This window comes from Triticum aestivum, chromosome 7A (genome assembly GCF_018294505.1).
Source record: "Triticum aestivum cultivar Chinese Spring chromosome 7A, IWGSC CS RefSeq v2.1, whole genome shotgun sequence".
Taxonomy (NCBI): domain Eukaryota; kingdom Viridiplantae; phylum Streptophyta; class Magnoliopsida; order Poales; family Poaceae; genus Triticum; species Triticum aestivum.
This window is the reverse complement of record NC_057812.1, coordinates 555,410,990-555,417,042: the sequence shown is the minus strand read 5'-3', so window position 1 is coordinate 555,417,042 and position 6,053 is coordinate 555,410,990.

The following is a 6,053-nucleotide window of genomic DNA, read 5'->3' as shown; positions in this document are numbered from 1 at the left end:
TCACCGGACGTGAACTCAGTTCCGCCCGCTGTCTCCCCCCGCACTGCAGACGACGCCGAAGTGGCGTCGCGACAAGCTCCGGGGCAGGAGGAGGTGGTCCCGGAGGAGCCGCAAGGCAACCTCCCGGACTCCAGGAGTGAAGGGGATAAGGCCCCCCAGGGCTCCAAGTCCGGCTTTGTGCCGGACACCGCGCCGGAATCTTCCATAGTTCCAGACCGCGGTAGGCGAACTCCTTCCAAGATGAGCAAGCCTTCTGAGCTGGCGGCCTCCGTCCAACCGGAGGTGCCGGACAATCTGCTGGAGGTGCTTGACGGCGCCTCCATCGACGAGGGGCACCGTATTATTATGAGTACGGTGATCCTGAAGGTTCAGTCCGCCAAGAGCGGACTGACTGAAGCTTGTGCTAGCCTTCTAACAGGCTTCGAGGTAAGTAAAAATATGTAAAAATATTACCGCATAGACAGTAGCCCCTGATGCTCTGATTGGCGTTCGAAAAGAAAAGCCGAATAGAGGATCTATTAAATATCGCAGGAGTCTAACAAAAAAGAGTCAATATGCGTATGCAGGCTTCGCTGCTATCCACCGCCGCACTGACTGCGGAGGTGGGTGTCCTGAAGCAGGACCTCGAGCGGACCGAGCGAGAGCTCGGCCTTGCCAAGCGGCGGCTCGAGGAGAGAGAAGGTAAGAAATACCTTACAGAAAAAGTGCCTATAAAAAGGCTTGATTGCAAAAAAAATAACAGGATTGCACTGCTTATTGTAGGGGCCACGACTGAGGTGGCGACCCTTAAGCAGGTGTTGTCTGAGGCCGAAAAGAAAACGGCCGCGGAGCGCACCGAGCGAGACAGGCTTGGGGCTCAGGTCGGCGAGGTGCAGCAAGAGCTTCAGGCTCTCATGAAAAAGCATGAGAGTTTGGAGCTTGAGTCAAAGGCGCAAGCATCCGAGCTCGCGACGGCCCTTTAGACTGCCAAGTCTGCCAAGGCCGAAGCCCAAAAGGCCCTCCAAGAGTTGGAGGAGATGAGGAAGATAGCAGCGGGTAAGGCATTCTTCATGCAAAGCAGAAATATAAAAGTAAACTACTTGTTACTTACCCGAATCCGGAGCTCTCCAGGGGCATTCGCAGATCTTCCCCATAGCGTATCCGATGCCACCCCATTCTACCGAGCTGAAGAGGGTAGCTCGATAGAGAAGGTGTTCTGGTCTCAGTATTCTGAGGCCGGACACCCTGTGCCTTTGAGCAACCAGCTGAAACAGCTGGTCGAGCTCCACAAGGCGGCCGAACAGGCCATGAAGGGCTTCATAGTTTGGCTGTGGCCCGGGGAGGCCCTGCCTGGGAGCTATTTCGGGCTGGTGCGGCGACTGGTGGAGGCCTGTCCGAGGCTCGTGGTCATCAAGAGCTCCATCTGCATCGAAGGTGCCCGTCAGGCCCTTGCCCGTGCAAAGGTGCACTGGGGTAAGCTGGACGGTGAGAAGCTTGTGAAGGACGGGCCGCCGCCGGGGAAGGAGCATTGCAAGCCCGAGAACTACTAAAAGGATGTTCTTGCAGGTGCCCGCCTTGTGGCGGATGAATGTACCAAGGATGTGATTTTTGAATGAACTCGCTCGTGTTTATCCTGTGCGCTGAAACTTGTTCATATGCGCTAAGCAATGCTTATTGAATTTAAAATATTACTTTCTGTGCGGCCGTTTATCAAAAAATTGAGAGATGGCCAGTCGTCGGCTTCTGCCCCCATGCCACTAGTGCTGGGGTGTTCAGGATAAACCTGAGTGCTCTTTTTCCCATAGTTGGGTCCTTCGAGGGAGGTGCTCATCACAACGAACCAGGCAATCGGACTATAATGCTTGAACACTCTCACTTAGCCATAGAACTCTATAATTTTAAATTTCGGCGAAGCCCCTAGTTCGGAAGACCGAGTTCGGGGCGCTATCCACGCCTTGGCTGGACAAAGCCAGCTCCTCGCTCGAAGCGGCATAAGTCTTTAGGGACTCGAAAAACCTCTCGAACAGCGACCGGTCTCTCGCCTCATCACGACAGTCAGTTTTAGCTTTCTCCACTAAGGTGCTTAACCTAGCTGAACCGGGGCACAATCGCAGTGGTTCCCCTAGTGCTACCTTAGCCGATAGAGAGGAATGTAAGGCACCAAAACATAGGAGCCGGGCAAACCCAACTATTGACCCAAATAATGAATCGGAGCCGATGCATATAGTGCTATAAGTTCGGGGTGCCGCACTTGTGAAAGTGTACGGACTTCTCACGCCATAATGAGGGGTACTGAAGCCCCTGGCGTGTTTGCCGTACCATGGTGTATGGGTGCAATCATGTCATTTAATAAACATATATGTGAAAAGAGGATAATGCAAAAAATAGACAAAAAGATAAGCATTGTTTATAGAGAGGCTATTTATCAAAGCCGGATGATACAAATAGTGCGGTAAGCAAAAGATATTGGACTATTCAGTATGTCCTGACCAGGGGCAGGCCGCAAAATTGTATTTAAAATAGGTATACCGCTCATAATAGAGACCACCTGGGAGTTCCATAATGCGGCATGGCTTGTCTGCCTCCTTGGATCTTGCATCGTTTGTGCGGCACTCGAATTGCCGAACAGGTCGTCCGAAGTATGGAGTCCTGAAAGTAAGAAAAAATTAAAAAAAAAAGAATTCTGCAGCCCCTAGTATGTTTTAAGCCGTATTTTGGGCGTGCCGTTATTGTGCCCCTTCCCCTGTGACCATGGTATTTCAAGGGCGTAGTTATGTATGCGAGGTACTGGTTTTGCTATGTCGCGAAAGCTGGGGTTGGGGCCGCATTGCTACGCTTGCTCAGAGTGTGCCAGGCGGTCCTGCTGTGGGTTACCCCGGGCGCGCTTGGCAGTGTCTAGCTTTTTAATGGCCAGAATGGAGAATTGCCTGAGAAGGCTACTTTGTACCTCTGCTACGAGAGCTGCCGTATGCTCCTCCGTACGGAGGGAGTGTTCGGTGTTTCCTTGACCGTAATTACTCCTCGAGGGCCTGGCATCTTGAGCTTGAGATATGCGTAGTGCGGCACCACATTGAACTTTGCGAATGCGGTTCGTCCGAGCAGGGCGTGATAGCCACTTCGAAACGGGACTATATCGAAGATTAACTCTTCGCTTCGGAAATTGTCCGGGGATCCGAAGACCACGTCAAGTGTTACTGAGCCTGTACAGTTGGCTTCTACACCTGGTATAACGCCTTTAAAAGTCGTTCTTGTGGGCTTAATCCTTGAGGGATCTATGCCCATTTTCCGCACTGTATCTTGATAAAGCAGGTTCAGGCTACTGCCGCCGTCCATGAGGACTCTTGTGAGATGAAATCCGTCGATGATTGGGTCGAGAACCAATGCGGCGAAGCCGCCATGATAGATGCTAGTGGGATGGTCCCTTCGATCACAAGTGATCGGGCAGGAGGACCATGGGTTGAACTTTGGGGCGACTGGCTCCATCGCGTATATGTCCCGTAGCGCACGCTTCCGCTCCCGCTTGGGAATGTGGGTTGCGTATATCATGTTCACCGTCCGCACTTGTGGGGGAAAGCCCTTCTGTCCATTGTTGTTCGGCGGCTTGGGCTCCTCGTCGTTGCTGTGCAGCCCCTTGTCTATGTTTTCGGCCCTTAACTTTCCTGCCTGCTTGATCACCCAACAATCCCTATTAGTGTGATTGGCTGGCCTTTCGGGGGTGCCATGTATCTGGCACAAGTGATCGAGTATTCGGTCCAAACTGGACGGGCCCTGAGTATTCTTTTTGAATGGCTTTTTCCACTGACCGGATTTATAGCCTTTGAATCCGACATTGACTGTCGTGTCTTCATTGTTGTCGCTGTTAACACGGCATTTTTGCTTATTCCAATGTGTCCTGCCACTTTTGTCCTTGGTATCCGAATTACCAGGGTTCTTTGATAAGTTGTTACTGCGAGCTAGCCAGCTGTCTTCTCCCGTGCAAAAGCGGGTCGTGAGTATCGTGAGGGCTGCCATGGATTTTGGCTTTTCCTGTCCCAGGTGCCGGGCAAGCCACTCGTCGCGGATGTTATGCTTGAAGGCTGCTAGGGCCTCTGCGTCCGGACAGTCGACTATCTGGTTTTTCTTTCTTAGGAACCGTGTCCAGAATTGTTTGGCCGATTCCTCTGGCTGCTGAATTATGTGGCTTAAGTCGTCGGCATCCAGCGGTCGCACGTAAGTGCCCTGGAAGTTGTCGAGGAATGCGGCTTCCAGGTCCTCCCAAGAACCGATTGAGTCTGCTGGCAAGCTGTTAAGCCAATGTCGGGCCGGTCCTTTAAGTTTGAGCGGGAGGTATTTGATGGCGTGTAGATCATCGCCGCGTGCCATGTGGATGTGAAGGAGATAATCCTCGATCCATACTGCCGGATCTGTTGTGCCATCGTATGATTCGATGTTTACGAGTTTGAAACCCTCTGGGATTTTATGATCCATCACTTCATTCGTGAAGCATAGCGGGTGTGCGGCGCCTCTGTACTGGGCTATATCACGACGCAGCTCGGAAGAGCTATGTCTGTTGTGTTCGGCCTGGCCGGATTTGTTGTATCCGGAGTGAAGATCATTGTCACATGTCGTAGGGTGCCTGCGCGATCCGTAGATCGATCTTGTTTGTCTTGCCTTATCCTCCAGTATGTCTCGCAGGTCGGCGCATTTTCCCGTGCCTTAGTTGAGCAGCGTCGGGGCATGGCTTGGGTGGAGGGCCGAGAGGCCTCTCTGTCGCGGCCGTGAGGTGGCCGGTCTGCCATGTCATGCGCTGGTGATGTAGGTGCTTCCTCCTCTGATCGGGGTAGCGGCCTGCGCTTCGGGTAACTCTTGGAGGGGCGTTCGAGTTCATACTCTTCGGCCGCAAGGACTTTAGTCCATCTGTCAGCTAGCAAATCTTGGGCAGCTCTAAGCTGTTGCTGCTTTTTCTTGAGGCTTCTTGCCGTGGCTAAAAGCTTGTGTTTAAAACGCTCTTGTTCGGCGGGGTCTGATGGTATGATGAATTCGTCGTCATCGAGGCTTGCCTCGTCTTCAGAGGGAGGCGTATAGTTATCATCCTCGTCCTCTCGGTCTGCCGCTCTCTCATGAGGGCTGGCTTCTCCATCTTCCTGTGCCGAATCTTGCTGAGGTGGGTGTTCTTCGGCGCTATCCAGCGTAGTATTATCTCCTGTGCCGGAATCACCATTTTTGCTTTGGCGGGATTTAGAGCGGCGCCACTGACGCCGGCGCTTTGGCCGTTTCTTGGGGGTGTCATCCCCCACTATTCCATCGCCATCTCCATTTTTTGGAGTATCCACCATATATATGTCATATGACGAGGTGGCCTTCCAGCGCCCTACAGGTGCTGGTTCCTGTTCGTCTCCTACATCATCGTCCATGCCATCGATGTCTTCGGAGCTGAAGTCAAGCATGTTGGTTAGATCGTCGACAGTGGCTACAAAGTGGGTGGTGGGTGGGCTTTGAATTTCCTCATCGCCCGTATCCCACCCTCGCTGACCGTAGTCCGGCCAGGGCTCTCCAGATAAAGAGAGAGACTTAAGAGAATTCAGGATGTCGCCAAAAGGCGAACGCTGAAAGATGTCTGCGGCGGTGAACTCCATTATCGGCGCCCAATTGGATTCGATTGGCAGGGGCGCGGGGGGTTCGGAGTCTGGGGAGGAGTCCGGATCCTCGGAGTCACGGGTCGTGCAGAGTGCGGGGCTAGCGTTCGGCTCGATCGCTTTTGGGACCGCAGCCCCCGAGGTGACGTCCAACCGCTCATCCTCGATTGGCGCAATAGGCTCCGAGTTAGGGGTCGGAACTGATGCATGTGCGGCCTCCAGGACACTGTCCGGGGGCAGAGCTAGATCATGCCTCTCGAGATAGTGCAGCGCGCTTGGTCGTGGCTCGAATCCGTCGAAGATCAAGTCTCCTCGGATGTTAGCCGTGTAGTTTAAGCTTCCAAACCTGACTTGATGGTCAGGGGCGTAGCTTTCGATCTGCTCCAGGTGGCCGAGCGAATTGGCCCGCAGAGCGAAGCCGCCAAAGACGAAGATCTGTCCGGGGAGCAAAGTCTCACC